This window comes from Adiantum capillus-veneris, chromosome 9, assembly GCF_014529385.1.
Source record: "Adiantum capillus-veneris isolate H3 chromosome 9, ASM1452938v2, whole genome shotgun sequence".
Lineage (NCBI taxonomy): Eukaryota > Viridiplantae > Streptophyta > Polypodiopsida > Polypodiales > Pteridaceae > Adiantum > Adiantum capillus-veneris.
In genome coordinates this window covers 84,512,051-84,529,628 of record NC_140939.1, presented here as the reverse complement: position 1 = coordinate 84,529,628, position 17,578 = coordinate 84,512,051, and the positions used below count along the sequence as shown (strand labels likewise).

Below are 17,578 nucleotides of genomic sequence, written 5' to 3'. Positions count from 1 at the left end.
TGGAACAGTGGAAATTCAGCCGAGTTTGTGCGGGGCAGCTTGTAGGGAACCACAGCGTTTATTCCCTCTTTTGAACAATAAAGAAATACCGAAAGGGGCGCCAAGTTAGGGGCCAATCCGGTGTCCGCCTACTCATACAGGTGCAATCTAGCAGCCTGTATCCCTCTCCCCTTTGTTGTGTCTTGAAAGTACAGGTAAAATAGACGACTAATAATGGGTGAAAGCTAAATCAAGGTTTGAAGTAAAGTCTACTGCCCTTTTTGGATTGAACACGCCGGTTTCACGAGCCATTTCCCGTTTTGGGGTTGCCGCCTAAAAATCTCCCCACTGGTTGCCCAGTTGACTTTGCGGTAGAGTTCTAAAATGTTCCCCTTGTCATTCCGAAGGTAATGACGTGAACACATTTCATGGCCCAAAATAGCAATTCCCTCATTTATAGGAGATGCTTCTGTTGGGCTCCCACTCATCTTCTGACCATCTATCCCCATTGGAACTGCACCCAAAAATGCAATGTGACCCAACTATTGGGTATTTTCTTTTGGTGATCCCACCTTGACTTTATGCCTTTATTGAGTTCACTTCCTAGCATCCACCGACTTGCTAAGTGCGACGGAGCCTGGACATCCTCTTACTATACGAATTCCAATGCCGACCAAGTTCCCGTTTGCGGGTGAAACTACCGTTGACATTGGCCATACAATGTCCGATCATTTGCAACTTCAAAAAGAGGGTCTCAAAAATAAAACAAAAATCATTGGAAAGAAACCGACAACTAAGGTTAGCAGTTGCCACGTCCTCGTGACATACCCCCCTCTTGAAATCACAAACGTCCTCGATTGCATACCATAAATACACACCACTCATGATACTGTGTTGTTAGCACTCTTTTATCATCGCATGTATCCGCAAGAAAGGTCGTAACACATAGATACAAATGACTTAATGAGACCTTCATACTTTTGTCATTTCCATCTATTACACTAAATTCATTAGTACATTTAATGTGCTAGCCCTATCATTACCCCTCCTTTGCACACATTGGGTTGGGGCATAAGAAGGTTGTAACCCAAAGGCTTCAAGGTAAAGCTGCAATACATTTGGTGACTCTGACAGTTCATGCTCTTCCATCCACTTTGAATCCATAGGCGGATAGTTCTTGAACTTCACCAAGTAGCGTCTTGCAACTTGTCCTTTAACTTTTAGAAGACTCACGTGAAACGCATTATGAATCTTCCACGCATCGGGTAATTTCAGCCTGTAAGCCACATCGCTGATCTTGTCAAGCACTTGAAAAGGCCCATAATAACGCATGTTGAGCTTAGGAAACAGGCGTTCCTTGCCCTTCATCTTCTTTAACCCTTGCCTTTTCGAACCTTAACAAAACCCAACCACCAGGTAATAACAGCAATTCACGACGGTGACGATCAGCAGCCTTTTTCTGCTTTGCCTGAGTCTTCTCCAAGGCAACTTTAATTTTCTTATACATTTCATCCATGTTCTCAACATATCGATCTCCCTCAAAAATCTTATCCTTTGTATGCAAAATGGGAGGAACCTCTTTGCCGCCTTCAACAATCTCGAAAGATGCCTTGCTAGTCGATGAATGCAGCGTATTATTGTACACATACTCAAGCATAGACAAATACTGTTCCCACTTGCCCTTATTGATCTAAGACAGTAGAATTAGCCTCTTCTGATTGTCCATCAGTTTGTGGATGAAAAGAAGACGAGAACTTGAGCGTAGTGTCCATGTTCTTAAACAACCCTCTCCAAAACAAACTTGTCATGCGAGGATCACGATCACTGACAATCAATTGTTGCATACCATGGTACTTAAGCACATTGTACATGAACAAGCGTGCCATCTGATCAGATTTTATCTTCTTCCTAACAAGGAAAAAATGTGCCTGCTTGTTGAACCTGCAGATAATGGTCCATATACCATCATTCCCTGTTGGCGTTCTTGGAAGATCAAAGACAAAGTTCATAGCAATGCTTTCCTATGAGTGCCTTTTGCCTGTCAAACTTGACCTTTTGGCAAATCACGGTAGGCCAATAGAAGAATGTCTCTACCGCTTTAACTGTCGCATCAATACCACGATGCCCTGCATGCGGTGGGACATGACTCTCTTCCATGACCTTATGTCGCAATGGCCTAGTGACACAAAGTTTGCCATGCATCATCATAAAATCATCTCTGAGGAGGTAGTGCTCATGATGTTGCCCCTCTTGTAACTGTTCAAAGATCCTTGCAAAATCTTCATTAGTAGCATACTGTTCCTTCATGTCATCCAGCTCATGATGATAAGGAATTGACAGCTGAAATTTGTGGCTTCCTGGATAACGCATCAGGCACAACATTCTTCTTGCCTTCCATATGCATAATCTGGAAGTGGGACGCAGAAAGAATGTTTGCCCATCGCATATGCTTTTCGGATAACTTTGAATGTGTCAAGAAGTATCGCAAGGTTTGATGGTCTATCTCGACAACAAAATCGATACCTAAAAGGTAGTGCTTCCAACTAGAAAGCGCATGAATCACGACTAAGAGCTCTTTCTCATAGACTTGCATAGTCTTCTCTAGCCCTTGCAAAATTCGGCTTTCATAAGCTACTACCCGTCCATCTTGCATTAGCACTGCTCCGATGCTACTGCCACACGCGTCACACTGGACCACAAATGACTTCTTGAGATCTAGCAAAACAATTACTGGATCTGATGTCAACTTTTCTTTTAAGAGACTAAAAGCTGAAATCTCTTTTTAGGTCCATCTGAAAGTGACCTCTTTCTTTTGCAAAGTGTGAAGAGGTGATGCTATCTTTGCAAAATTCCTGATAAACCTTCTATAGTAGGAACACAATCCCAAGAAGCTTCCGACATCGTGCAGTCTTTAAGTCTGGCCATGTCTTAATAGCTTCGACCTTTGCGGGATCCATTCTGACACCATCCTTTGAAACTATGTGGCCAAGAAAGTGGATCTCTTCCAAGAAGAATTCACTTTTCTTAAGATTGACAAGTAGCCTGTGACTGCGCAACTCTTCGAACACAATGGTCAAGTGACACCTATGCTCCTCTTCATTCTTTGAATAGACTATCATGTCATCGAAGGATGTCCCAACAAACTATTGATGCGACCAGAAAATCCGGTCCATCATCCTGTTGAACATGGCAAGGGCATTCGTTAGCCCAAACGACATCACTAGAAACTCATAAAGACCAAATGTCATTCCAAAGGCAATCTTGTGCACATCCTCTGGCCTTATACGAATCTGATGGTACCCACTCTTAAGGTCTATTTTGCTAAAAATTGCAGCACCCTCTAAACGATCGAGAATATCATCAATCTTAGGAATAGGAAACCTATTCTTGATGGTATTCTTATTCAACGCACGGTAATCAATACACACGCGCCATGAGCCATCCTTTTTCTGCACTAGGAGCATTGGGGAGCAAAAAGGTGAAGAACTAGGCTGAATCAGCCCCTTCTCTAATAACTCCTCAACCTGGCCCATAATCTCTTTCTGCTGCGCCGCACTAACCCTGTAGGGAGCTCTATTTGGTGGGCTACACCTTGGCACCAAATTTATGCGATGGTCCTCAGGTCTCGCTAGCGGCAATTGAGATGGTAATGAATCAGAAAAACAATCACTAAACTTTTGCAAAAATGCTGACCTTTCTTTATCTAACACAGATAAATTTGACTGACAATTATTTGAGACATCACGTGCAAAAATCAAGTACACAAAAAGATGATTCTTTATTACAAAAGTGATAGCCGAAGCAGATACAATAGGGACAAACTCCCCTTTGAGCTTTACATCCAAAACATGAGTTTTGCCCCTATGCTCAAGGATGATTGTCTTGCCGAAGGCATCTACCACGCCATGCACTTTGAACATCCAACGAATTCCAAGTAGCGTATCGCACCCTTCCAATGGCATGATATAGAACTCTTATGTGTCTATATGACTGAATATGCAGACGCAGCTTTCCAATAATGGGAGTTACACACTCTGAGTGGCCACGACATGCCAACCCTGCCTCTGCTGTGTACCCCATCTCTTCAGCTCTGATGCCCAGTTTCATAGCTAACACCGGTGAGATAAAGTTTGCTTTGGCACCTAGATCAAAGAAGATGAGTGCCGCGTCTAATCTCTAACTTTACCCATGCTCTGCATAACTCGCTGGCATCTGTATTGGGCATATCACCCACCATGTCTGGCACCAAACCTACCGTGGATTTAGGCTTCTTGCCTTTATGGTCTTCTTTATCATCTGAGTCAGTTGGTCTTTTCCTTTGTGGACAATTGGTAGCAAAGTGACCACGCTACTCGCATATAAAGCATTTGTTTGCAGCCATTAGGACGACCTTTTCCTCAAGCGACTTACGCACAAAAGGCTTCCTTTTTTTATAAACACATTCATCGCGACAACTAACTGAGTCCTAAACGCATCATCCTCAAGTTGCCCAGTCATAAAGCCCTGTACTGGAGGGACATTCACATCAACAAGAGGTACAGACGGGCGTGGCCGTGTGCTCTCGCCAATCTCGAACACCATAGGAACTTCCTGTCTGTCCTTCGAAGAGGACCCCTCTTCCATAATGCCCTTCCCTTTGTCGGCCATAGTGTAATCCCACGTTTCTATACTCTGTCTTTACCCAAAACAACCGAGGCTCGCTTCTTGAGGAAAAAGTGATTGATGTCCCGGCTACAGAACCTTGAAATCGGCCCGTGGGACGGTAGGCTTTGGCTTTCACCCGAAATTCTTTACTTTATTTTAGACACACACACACACACACAGAGTACTTTGCAAAAGGAACCTGCGACGACGGGAATTAACACTTAAGTACACACATAGACTCGGAAGCTAGAATGCTCCGAGCACACGCCGACAACCTGTAGGCCCCAAAATTGACGCCCCTTTCGATATTTCTTTATTCCTTAAGAGGGTAGATTACAAAGTAGAATCCTCGGAATCCTTTACTTGTATCCAACTAGATACCACCTGTTTTGGTAAAATTTCGGCAACATAACAACCCCAAAACTTGCCCGAAACCAATTCCCTGTTGGAACTCACTTCCACTGGCATAAACCCTTTGATTCCTGCCCAAAATAAATAAATTCAGCTCACTGTATATACTAGTTTTTTCCCTGTTTTCAGCCCTAAACAGTCCTCGAACTGCCCTCTAGCAATGGGGCACTATCCCCAAGGGTTCTGGCGTACGTATGGCTGAAAAACAGTCAAAATACAACGCATAATCAACGCTGAAATCGCACCTATACGGTGAGGTTATCACCCTCACCAGTGCCTGCTTTTGGAGTAGCTATTGTTCCTGCTCAAGGAGGCTCTTGCCTCAGCACAAAAGCATGAAACCACACAACTGTACATCAGTCAAATGAAGAGCCCTCTTGTGGGGCATCACATCACTACACGTAGGGGGGAGAGAGAGCAGTGTGTAGTGTCCAGGTCATCACTCCTAGCACCACACTGTACATAGAGTGGAAAGCATGCACTCCATAGCTCTTAACCTGTGACAGAAAACTTGCAAATGAGCCTCCCAGCTATAAATTCAGCGCCACTTCTTCTTGCATGAGGAAAGTGCACAGAAATGTGCCACTTGGCGCGTTTACAAGCCATTTCGCGTTTTGGGGTTGCCGCCTAAAAATCTCCCGACTGGTTGCCCAGTTGACTTTGCGGCAAAGTTCTAAAATGTTCCCCTTGTCATTCCGAAGGTAATGACGTGAACACATTTCATGGCCCAAAATAGCAATTCCCTGATTTTTAGAAGATGCTTATGTTGGGCTCCCACTGGTCTTCTGACCATCTATCCCCATTGGGACCACATCCAAAAATGCAATGTGACCCAACTATCAGGTATTGTCTTTTGGTGATCCCACCTTGACTTTATGCCTTTATTGAGTTCACTTCCTAGTATTCACCAAATTGCTAAGTGCGACGAGGGGACCTACATGATCTTGAACTGAGCCTAGACATCCTCTTACTATACGAATTCCAATGCCGACCAACTTCCCGTCTGCGAGTGAAACTATCGTTCACATTGGCCATACAATGTCCGACCATTTGCAACTTCAAAAAGAGGGTCTCAAAAATAAAACAAAAATCATTAGAAAGAAACCAACAACTAAGGTTAGTAATTGCCACGTCCTCGTGACATAGTTAACAGTTGCCACGTCCTCGTGACAGCAAGTTCATCTATAAAAACAGCCCCTTTTCCCTCATTTTGGGGATCGCCTCATTGTTGAAATTACTCTCTATATTTCGGCCCAAGAAGCGCCTGCATGCTACATCTCTCTCCCTCAAGCTCTACATGCTACCTCTCTCTCATTCAAGCTACACACAAGAAGAGAAATTTTAATGTTGTCCAAAAGATCTTATAGATCTATTCAACAAGTCTTGAACTCAAGACCTATTAGAGAGAGAGAGAGAAGCGGATGGAGGCTACATGTGGATGGGCATTCATCGATTCTTGATTGGACTAGGTGGCGGGAGTTTGCTGCATATGTATTGCTAATTAACTCTCTGTAAATGTCATTGTAAACAAACCTACAACCTTTGGTGGGCAATAGCTTTGATTTTGTCATGCACATCAAGTCTTAACAGACAAGCAGGCTTATGAGTGCCTGAAAGGACCAATGGCGCGGCTCTCAACTAGCCTCCATGTCTCTGTTTGGGGGGATGCTCAAGGGGAGCTCCAAGCAATAAGCCACTTAAGAAGCATTTATTGAAACCACCAACTAGCATTGAGCAGGCTCTTCGTTCAACAAATGCTTGCTAAACCATGGAGAGATAAAGAGAGAAGCAGAAGAAGAAAAAAAAAGAGAACTATAATGTCATAGGAGCAATCCCAAGAGACCTCAAAGATCTATATGAAAAGAGAGAGAGAGAGAGAGAGAGAGAGAGAGAATCGTTGGGGGCGGGGATTTTGGAAGGGGGGGTGTTACAATATCTCCATCAAGTGAGCAATAGAACACACCAAAATCAGATCAAACATAGGGGAAGGTTATTTTTGGGCTTCTGCGACATTATCTTTCTTAATATACAGTTATGTAATTCAACCTTGCTTTTTCGACTTATCAAGAATTATGACTACAATGCTCAAAATTTGACCTTAATAATTAAGATGCAATGAAATTATGATTGGGTTTTACCTTAGAAATTTAAAGTAAACATTGAGATATCTAGGCACTTAAGAACAATGAATGGTTGGGGAGTTTGGATGTAGATGATGTCCAATCTTAATAAGAGACCCACATGACATCCTTATTGTGAGCATGAAATCCAACACTTCATATGCAGTGAGAGGATGAACATTGAGGTCAATTGCCAATTAGAGTGTGATACACCACGTCAAAGGCCAATACGTAATGACCACAAGGTTTGCGATCACATATGTTTGCATCTTTAAGGCATTGGGCATTTTGCAAGAATACGATTGTATGAACAGACAAATCCATGATGAGAATGTTAGTTATACATTCTTCGAAAAAAAGATTTGCGACCTAACATAATCTCTTTCCATACCATTGTTTGCATCAAGCATTCATGAAAAAAATGCTTGCAAGGTAGCCCATGGGCTCTTACACTATGGAATTGGAGACAATATGCATGTTGCATTCATTTGTGAAAACGCTGGAGTGGCCAACAATATGTGGCCCATTATTGTCAACAATATGTGGCCCATTATTGCAAGGTAGCCCATGGGCTCTTACACTATGGAATTGGAGACAATATGCATGTTGCATTCATTTATGAAAACGTTGGAGTGGCCAACAATATGTGGCCCATTATTGTCAACAATATCAACTAATATTTAGGGGAAACTTGTGAGTGCGCGTGTGCAAAAGCGTGAGAGAGAGAGAGAGAGAGAGCACAAACGCCAGAGATGAAGAGGGGGCGATCAGCCCCCCATGACTACCATGAGCAGAAGACCCTCAGTGCAATCAGTATGATGTGTGGAAGTCGGTAACCCCCTGGCCCCATAAATAGGTACCCAAGGGGAGGTAGGACAAGGCCTGATAAAAATCCCCACGACCCAACTAAAAAATGATATATGGATATATATATGTGAGCCCGGAGACATACTAACCGTACAAGTATGCCCTAGACCTATGAAGCAGCAATGTAAGTCTAACACCCCCTCTCAGCACCGGATGCTGAACAAACCACATGAAGCCGAATGATGAAGATGTCTGTTGCGATGTCCACTGAAGGACAATACTCATGCGAACTCCGCGAGTGTAGCAGCAATCTGGGGTGTCCCCACCGCGAGAGATCTCCATGGTAAAGTGCCGCCACGAGCAGTGTAGCAAATTGTTGTACTCCGCCGATACAGGGTGAAGATACTACGTGAAGGTCTTGAACTGAGTGTGAAAACAACTGCTTGTCGTAAAAGAAGTGTCAATAGACCTGCAAGTGTCGTGCCCAATAAGATATGTGGTGTTTGTAGTCAAACTGTCTGGAGCAAACGCGATAGCCCAAGAACGGTCATAAGAATGACCGGAAGCCTATCAATACATGAACCTGCAACCCAGTGTGGCCAGGTGGCTAAGCTGTGTAAAACTGCAAGAAGGCCAAATGTAGCGATCTGTGTCGTAAATGTTCTCCAAAACAAGGAAAGTCAGACTAAGCAGTCTGCATTGTAGAAGCTACCGTAGGCAGCAACAGTCACCGGTAGACCGCACAAACGACCACTGAATGGTGTCCTGTCAATAGGTAGGGTAATCCAAGATGAGGGCAAAGACAAACTCAATAGTCTCCGTTGTGAAGGGCCTCTGAGAAGAGGTGTGGTCAGACCAAGCTGTCTGCATCGTAATCATCCTGTAGAAGTAGCGAAGCCACACTAAACAGTCTCGGCTATGAAGATCTTCTGAGAAGAGAAAAGGCTAGACCAATCTGTCTGAGCCATCTTGCCTGTATCTCCTGCCTCCAATCCTCCGATGTCAACCAAAACAGAATCCACGTCAACAACGCCACCAAACCACATCTCGGTGTGACTCTCAATGTGAATGAGTTGGGAGTGGCCTATTGTCATAAAAACTAATACCTAATACTCCCAAATGATCTTCTCATATTAAACTGATCATTTAATATGGAAGTACTAGGGGAGTCAAAGCTAGAATATTGGTAAGGCCGCCAGACCGGTCTCTGTCAGGGATCCAAAGGAGGGAAAACAGGGATCCAAAGAGGGACAGTCTAGAAAAGAGCAATGTGCTTCAATGGGGCTTAAAAGACATAAGGTTCAGTTCCATTAAGACTTCCATAGGCTAAGGTTCCAAAAATTAACTCAATTATCCAATGGCCAAAGTAAGGGAAAAATTGGATGGTCATGGGAAGACTAAAAAGTCTTCCCACATCCCTAGGAAGGAGGGAGCGAGACCTTTTAGTAGGGGATGAGAGAGAAACACACTCTCCAAGGCTCCCCCTTTACACAAAGGGAATACTGGACACATGCAAGGCTCCAAGGCTAGTTACCCGAAGTCTCCCCTCAAATCCTATTGAATGGCCATAGAGGTGGACCAATGAGAATTAGGCTAGAGTAAAATTTAGTCTAATCAATTTAAAAATGCTTGATAAAAGAACCAATAGAAATTAAGCTCCCTAGATGACTATTGGACAATCTACCAAGGGGTCCAATGAGCATTCAGTAGCCCAATGGCTTGCTTGATTCGTATTGGCCAGAAGACTAAGAGGTCCACTGAGAGTTTAATTGAATTATTTAATTACCTAAAGCTCTAAGGGGAAAGGGGGACACTTGTCAAAAGGCTATCAACTATGTTTCTAATTTGTGATTGGCTAAGCTTTCCAGGAGCCAATGGGAGACCAGCATGAGCAAATAGCAAGAGGGGTCGATCAAGATGAGAGAGAGGGCTACATTTTACTCTTAACACAATGCTACACACACACAACTCATATGTGCAAGAAGAACTCCATCTCCTTCTCCAAGCATTGAGAAGTAGAGGCCTACACCAACTCCTCTTGGCTATGGAATGCAAATCCAACCAAGAGCCAAGCTTCAATGGCATGCTCATCTCCTCTACCATATAATTACTAAGCTAGGCTATGCTATTAGAGTGATTATGTCTGGAGAATACTTCTTTCTCGTAAGATACCCCTTCTTCCTCTCAATATATCCTCATTCCCTACTAGCTCTCACCATTTTTGAAGGTGTTCGAGGTCTTGGGACTGAGGCTAGGGACACTAGGTGTGTTTTTCAAGCATAATTTGGTGCATGAAGCTTCCATCTTCATTGCACCAACGAGTTTTGTCAAGGAACACAAGTATTGTATTGTACAAAAGTTTTCTTTGATGGGAGAATCTATAATACAAAGCCTTTTGGAGCCGGTCCCCAACTGTTGTCAATTGTTCTATTTCTCTTTTCAAGTATTGTCGATGCCAAATTAGCTAGGTGTAAATTGCTATGTTGTTTTCTCAATTAAGTACTCTCTCTATGCTCATTAGGAACTTGTTCTTAATGAAATATACCTAGATGAATCCAGGATAAGCCCAGAATCACCCTTGAAGGAAAGTGCAAGGTATAGACCCATGGTAGTCACCCACAAGACGATATAACCATCAGCTCCATCATGCATAGTATTGACTAAATACCACGACATCCCCACTAACGTCGTCAGTGCCCAATAGTGGGTGTAGAACTAGGTACTAACATATGCTCCCCAACACAACACACACCACACGCACACACACATGAGCTCACTATGTTATCAATTTCCGCTTCACACAAGTTACTAGTGCATTAAATGTTACATTGGTATCAGAGGTATTGGTTTCTCTTTTTTGCTCAAGAAGAGAGGTCCTCAAGCTTGCTACAAATGGTTGGTATTATTTATTGCAAAAGAGTGTTATTTATTGCAAAAGAGTAAGTAGAATAGGGATTTTTCATCCTTGAAGCACGCCTGCTTTATGCAGTTAACGGGGACACCGTTGAGAGCTATGGTCTTAATAATGGAGTCCTACACGGCTTGCTTATGGCTTAACCATTATTGAACCATTAGAAGCTTGACAAGAACCGGTGCTATCTTGGCTATATTGAACCCTCTTCTATTCCTTGCAATTAATAATATACGAGCCACAAGTATAGATGCTTGAGTGCTTATCTTTGAAGGTAAAGAGGAGTAGCAACTAGGGGTTGAAGTGCAAAAGTACAAATAAAAGTTTACACCTAAAATTTGCTAGTATGGCTGACAAAAGAAAAGAGATTCAAATGAATGTTGATAGCTTTGATTTTGCTAATGAAAGAACAACTAATGATGCTCCTATGCTTGTAAACTATCTTGTTTCTAGGCTTCAACAAGCCCTAGGCAACCCATCCCTCCAAGGTGAAGTGCTACAGCAATTGTGCACCCATGGTATTCTCCAAATGCCCCACAAAGAAGAGAGAGTAACTAGGAAGCCTCCTAGCGAGACATCCAAGAGAGGACACTCTCCGATAAGGGAAGAAGAGGAGGATCCGTATGAAGGGCTCAAAAATTTACTACTTGATGATGTATCTCCCTCTCAAACGAGAACCCAAGTTTCAACGGTAGAACCCCCACCGAAAGAACGAGAAAGAAGTGAGTCTCTTGCCACCTTGGCGGAGATGGCTCCAGAAGACGGCGGGCAAAACGCTCTCCAACACCCCCTATACGGAGAAGACCATTGCATACTTCTCTACACCATAATTCAAAGAGGGACGAGAGAAAACAAGAGAAGAAAAAGGCAAGAAAGAGGTCACCCTCTTCTCCATCTTTTTCATCCTCTTCCTCTTCTGAAGAAAGTGATGGTGCAGACAAGGAGGAACAAGGGAAGAAAAAGGCGAGAAAGAGAGTCACCCTCTTCTCCATCCTCCTCATACTCTTCCTCTTCTGAAGAAAGAGATGGTGCAGCTCTTGAACCACCAAAAAAAAGAGGCCATAGGAAATCTTATGCTGCTTAGAAGAGGTCGTCCAAGCTCAAAAAGTTCAAAGAGGGAGTCCTTCCTTACCTACGATGGAACTTTTGGTGCTACGGACAGTCTTGTATCAAACAATTTGATGCGGCGTTTGGAGATGAGGGCTTCACAGAGTCCTCTAAGCTACGTCATGAAGCTATGCATTTTCAAAAGTCCACCAGGCAATGGTGGTCTAGCCTATGAGCAAACGATGAAGCTCCACGAACATGGAAAGCTTTAAGAGCTTCCATCATGAAGCAGTTTTTGGCTACCGATGCCAAAGACAAAGTACTCACCCAATGGCGAAGCTTGAAGCTCTCTCCCTACGAATCTATTCATAAATATATAGACAAGTTTTGGGATTTACATCTCAAAGCCGTTGTCTTCAAAAAGATGGATTTTGGAGAGCAAAAACAACAATTTTGTGTGGGTTAACTGAGGATATGGCGGAGTATATTAACTCCCAAAGGCCACACACCATATCTGCGGTGATACACCATACCATGGTGACTTCAAGAATCAATTTCCAACAAGGGGCTAAGAGAAATCTTAAGCCCACGAAAAACAAGGACCGTAACGAGCCTAAGGAAAAGGACAATGTCCAAAAGTCTCCCAAAGGCAACGCCAACAACAACAAAGCTAAGGAGAAGCGAGTTTACAAAGGCAAAAATAAACTCTCTCCTAGAGAGCTAGATCGTTATCGAAAAGATAAACGTTGTTTCAAGTGCGGGGAGCAAGGGCATGCCTATCGTGCTTGCCCCCACAAGAATACACATAATGAACCTCCTAGAGCTACCTTGGTCGAAATTCAAGAAGAGGATGCTCATCACAAAGAATCTCCTCTATGCCATGCTTGGGGAAGGGTAAGAAAACATGATGCTTTTACTCTCTTTAACCCTAGTTCTACTCACAATTTCATATCCACAAAGTTGGCCACCAAGCTAGGCATCGAAGCCTATGAGATGGAAGATGTCCTACCTGCCGATGGTGCTTTCAAGGGGCAAGAAGCCTCAGACACTTCCTTAATTGGAAAATTGAGGCTTCATGTCCAAAGCCATGTGGACAAGAAGGATTTCTTCATCTCTCCTCTCAAGCATGAGGATGTAATCCTAGGGACACTTTGATCCCATGGCTGCCAATTTAAATTCCCTCAAAGACCAATCTACTTTAGGTTCAAGAAAAAAGATATGTACATAGATGCTCAGGAGTTGGGTAGTACCATACCCCTTGTAAATAAGCAAGCTTTCAATAAGTCAATAAAAAGCTCTATTTCCGTGTACATGATTTTGTTAAAGATTCTCAAAAATGAACCTAATACTTTAGCAAAAGAAAATATAAACAATCAAAAGAAATTAAAGTTATTCAATTTTCTCAAGGGGTTCCAAGATGTTTTTATTAACGATGTCCCTCGTGAACTACCTTCTAAACGAGACAATGACGACCATGCAATTGAACTTCTTCCAAGAAGTTCACCTCCTGAAGAGTTTCTCAAGCTCAACAAGAGGAGATTGCGGCAAGTGCATGAGTTAGTTGAGAAAGGCATGGTTAGGTCTAGCTCATCTCCATTTTGTTCACCAGTGTTATTAGTGCAAAAAAAAGACAGCACATATCATATGTGTGTCAACTATAGAGCACTAAATAGGATCACTATCAAGAATAGGTTTCCCGTTCCACGGGTAGAAGACCTATTCGATAAGCTACAAGGGTCGACCTACTTCAGTAGGATTGACCTAAAAAGTGGCTATCATCAAATAATCAAGACATTCTAAAGACCGCATTTCACACTACGTTTTGTCTTTATGAGTACATTATCATGCCTTTTGGCTTGATCAATGCACCAACCACATTTAACCGCTTGAGGGAGAAGCTATTCAGGCCTCATCGAACCTTTACTAGAGTGTCCTTTGATGATATAATCATCTACTCTAATTCAGTAGATGAACACAAGCAACATCTCCAGGTAATATTTGAAGTTTTACGAGAGAATAAACTTTATATAAACCGAAAGAAAAGTGAATTTTTCTTATAAGAGATTCAGTATGTAGGTCACATTATCCCTCAAGATGGCATCCAAATGGATCCATCAAAGCTAGAGGTAATAAAAGGATGGCCTAATCCAAGGAATCTGCATGAATTAAGAAGCTTTATAGGTATGTGTGCATACTATAGACACTTCATAGAAAAGGTCTCACAAATCGCAGGGGCGACCAAACCAGGTACAATATAGGTGGCCAGCCCGGAGACATACTAACCGTACAAGTATGCCCTAGACCTGTGAAGCAGCAGAGTGGTGTAAGTCGAACGAAACTGACTTAAGCATGGACCTTCCAATGAAATGAAGAAGAAGAAGAGAATTTAGAAACGTTCACTTAACTCTTGAACAGGCACGTTTATGAGCATTCTCCCTCTTAGCTGCATGCATCCACCATCGGCTTTACCAACATAACCAAACTATAACCAAGAAAGGAAAATAATACATGCTCAAGGAAATGATAGAACTAAAGCATGTAATATTTTCCCAAAGGAGATGGACCAATGTGTTCAAGCACTATCTAACTGTAGAGCATGTATTAAAACTCCACATCAAACTATCTTGAACTATGTTGCCCCGCAGAGTCGTTGTCTAGCTGTAGAGCATGTATTAACAGCTCCACATCAAAATATCTTGAACTATGTTGGCTACCACATAGTCGTCTAGCCTCGGTGGCTTGAGTTCTTATCTGCCTGTCATTGGGCAAGGGAGCCCTATTTCCCAGATGCTTGGGAACTTCTCCTAACGTGCACCAAATAATCTTTGTTGCTCACATCCATGCAGCCACATGTTCTTGCTGCCCAAGTTCGGGTATGGGATGTGTAAAGTATCTTATATGAATAAGAAATCATGACCCCTTGCAATCAAATTTAGTCCAAGGTAATTCTGGCAATGCCCTCCTCCCTTAGACTGTTTAGAGAAAGGGTCACACTCACAAAACTAAAAAGCTTAAAGTTCCACGTTGAAATCAAGGTCCAACAGATTTACAACCAGGATTTTTCATTTTCAAGAAGGAAATTTACACTACAACTCAGGATTTGTGAGCTCTAGTTCAGACTGCCACCTCAACTAGCTGAGCCAAAGGCAAAGAGAAGCTGCTGCTGTGAAAAGCAGTGAGCACCCATTCCAATTTCTAAGAAAGTCTTTTTTCCTACACGATCAAACTTCCTCCTTGTTAAGATGCAAACCAAAAGTACTATTAATATGTCTCCAATTTGCAAGAATTTCTAACTATTTTAATGTGATTTTCCCCCAATTTTTCTTCCTTATGCCTCAGCTTGAAACTGGCTAAAATGGTTTTTCAACCGTCGCTATGCTAAGGAACACTGCATGATGCTCAGCAAGAGGATAGTAGACTTCAAGGCCCACCATTCCTGTGGGCAACACTACCTCTGACACAAGAGCCTTCCACCCTGCTATAGGAGTGCTGAGAATTGCATTTCAAGGGATTAGTATGTATTTGGAAAACAAAGTTTTCTGAGCGCTGATGTTAAAGCTTGAACACAGTAGCAGCTGAGTAGCTTGAATTCTTTATCTTTGTAGCTAGATTTATGTATGGATATATAGGCATAGCACCCGTGCTGATAATTTCATGTAGTTTTACATGAACTTACATATGAGTATATGTATGTATGCCACTGTATCAGCGTTCAAGAAAAGCATCTAAACTCACAGCTATGACGCTTCAAGATTGAAGAATGCCAGTTGACAAAGAGGGGAAAGGAGAAATTCCTCCTATAATTTGACAGAAAGATAAGTGCAAAAATATTCACGCCCGCTCAATGGCTAAGTTTCCCTTCTTCAAAATCATAAAAAGGAACCATGTATGGCTAGAAAAATGACTTCTCTCAGACACTACTGCGCATCTAGAATCGTAGAAGTAGAAATGCATGCAAACGTCTTGGTTACAATACTCCTGAGATGGCAAACACCAACACTACTCTTTGGATTTGACTTTGAGCTCGAGGCCACCACCTCATTTCTTGGAGCAGCCACCTACAAGAAGAATACAAACGCCATTGCAAATTTGTATGGTTAAGGATGTTCCAAGAAGAGCATGATCCTGTACATGTTGAGCGGCTCACAGCTTCCACTGTTAAAAGCCATCATCAACCACAAGGACTGATAGTAGAGATCACAAGTTGATTAATCTCACTCGCATTCCTTAAAAAATAACCATATTTTTCTTTGTCTTTATTTCACATAAAATTAATAAGGTCGCAATTTCTGGTTTTAGATTTCTGGTCAGGGCTTATTGCTACAATGCCGAATTCTGGACCTGGAAATCAAGGAAAATTTGCGCTGCAAACCCGGATTGTGAGCTCTGCCCGGTGGCAACTGGTACTTGCAAAATGCAGGAGGCACTTACAACGATTTTAAAACGGATTACACTTAGTTACAGCCAACAATGGAAAATGTAGTATGATTCTGATGGATCAAAAGCCAATCCTGAGTGAGGAGAGAACCCTCACCTTTAGTCCTTTCATGCGAGCACCGAGAGCTGATGGCGCGCACGCTGGAGTTGATTGTTGCATCTATGTTGTCGGTGCACCAAAATCCGCAGATTGAGCTGGCTCTACAATGAGGCAGATACAATGGAAGCATAGCGCTTCTCCTGCATGCTCGTCCTCCACTTCCGCTTCAAACTTCAATACCTCCTTGCATCAGAGCGGTGGGTGGACTAGTGAACTTTTGGAGAGGGCAACAGCGCCAGGGCATGCCAAATTCCCAATGGCTGAAAAGAATGTGACGCGTGCGGCGTCTGCGACTCTGCATACGCGCATTTAGTACTCGAAGTGGTGGTTTAACTGTGTCTTAAATTCTGCGGTAAGTAATAATTTTCTAAATTCTTAGTTCAAACGACAGCCCCTGTCACATACGTCCGGGCTTGGCGCAAAATGAGGGGCACAACCAACCTGCACAAGGTTGTGTCCACACTCCACGGGTGCAGAATCTCATCCGGGACCGGATTCCCGGGTTACCCTCTCACCCTACTGTCTCAAAACCCCGTCCTGCCAAGTGCATAGAGGGGCTCAACGCGCTACAAGAACTGGAGTTTGTTGTCTCACTAAGCACCTGTAGTGCGTGGAGCGGCTTGTGACTTGCGCTGCAACCACTAGAAAGAAGTGCTCAAAGCTAAAATCTTGCAGCGCATAGAGTGTATGTTGACTTAATAAGGCGGTTTTGTACATGTGTTGCCACTCACACGATCTTGACGAGTTGGGCAGTTGCTTCAATATTGTGTAGTGTGACCGCTTCAAGGCCTTGCACCACATGACAGCAGAGAGCCCTTCCATCCCCTTGAAGTGCTTGGTGGGATGAGGCTCTCAGTTATGCGTGGGGACCTTCCATTAGCGTCGAATATGCTCAAAATGTGGTCCACATGTTTGTTGGCACCACCGTTAAGGCAGGGTCTATGGGAAGATTTTTTGAGCCCATGTTCATAGGGGCTTGCCCTATATAAAAGTGTCATCTAGGGTTTTTTTGGTATTTTTCAAGTGATGTAAGGAATATTGTTATTTTGGTGAGCGACTCGAGTAGGTTCAATGATGTGTGTGCTTGGGTTGGGGGGGGGGGGGGGGGGGGGGGGGGGGGGG

General features: G+C 43.1%; 1 long non-coding RNA gene across 2 annotated transcripts in view; it reads right to left on the bottom strand.

Annotated features, from left to right (window-relative positions):
* Positions 1–16,959, bottom strand: part of LOC147450745 (uncharacterized) — a 54,692-nt gene extending 37,733 nt beyond the window's left edge. Inside the window, exon 1 of one of the 2 annotated variants that reach the window (XR_015189300.1) lies at positions 16,454–16,959. This is a non-coding gene — a long non-coding RNA (uncharacterized LOC147450745). The remainder of the gene's footprint in view (positions 1–16,453) is intronic. The other variant, XR_015189299.1, reaches the window with a different exon arrangement.
* Between the last annotated feature and the right edge of the window lie 619 nt (positions 16,960–17,578).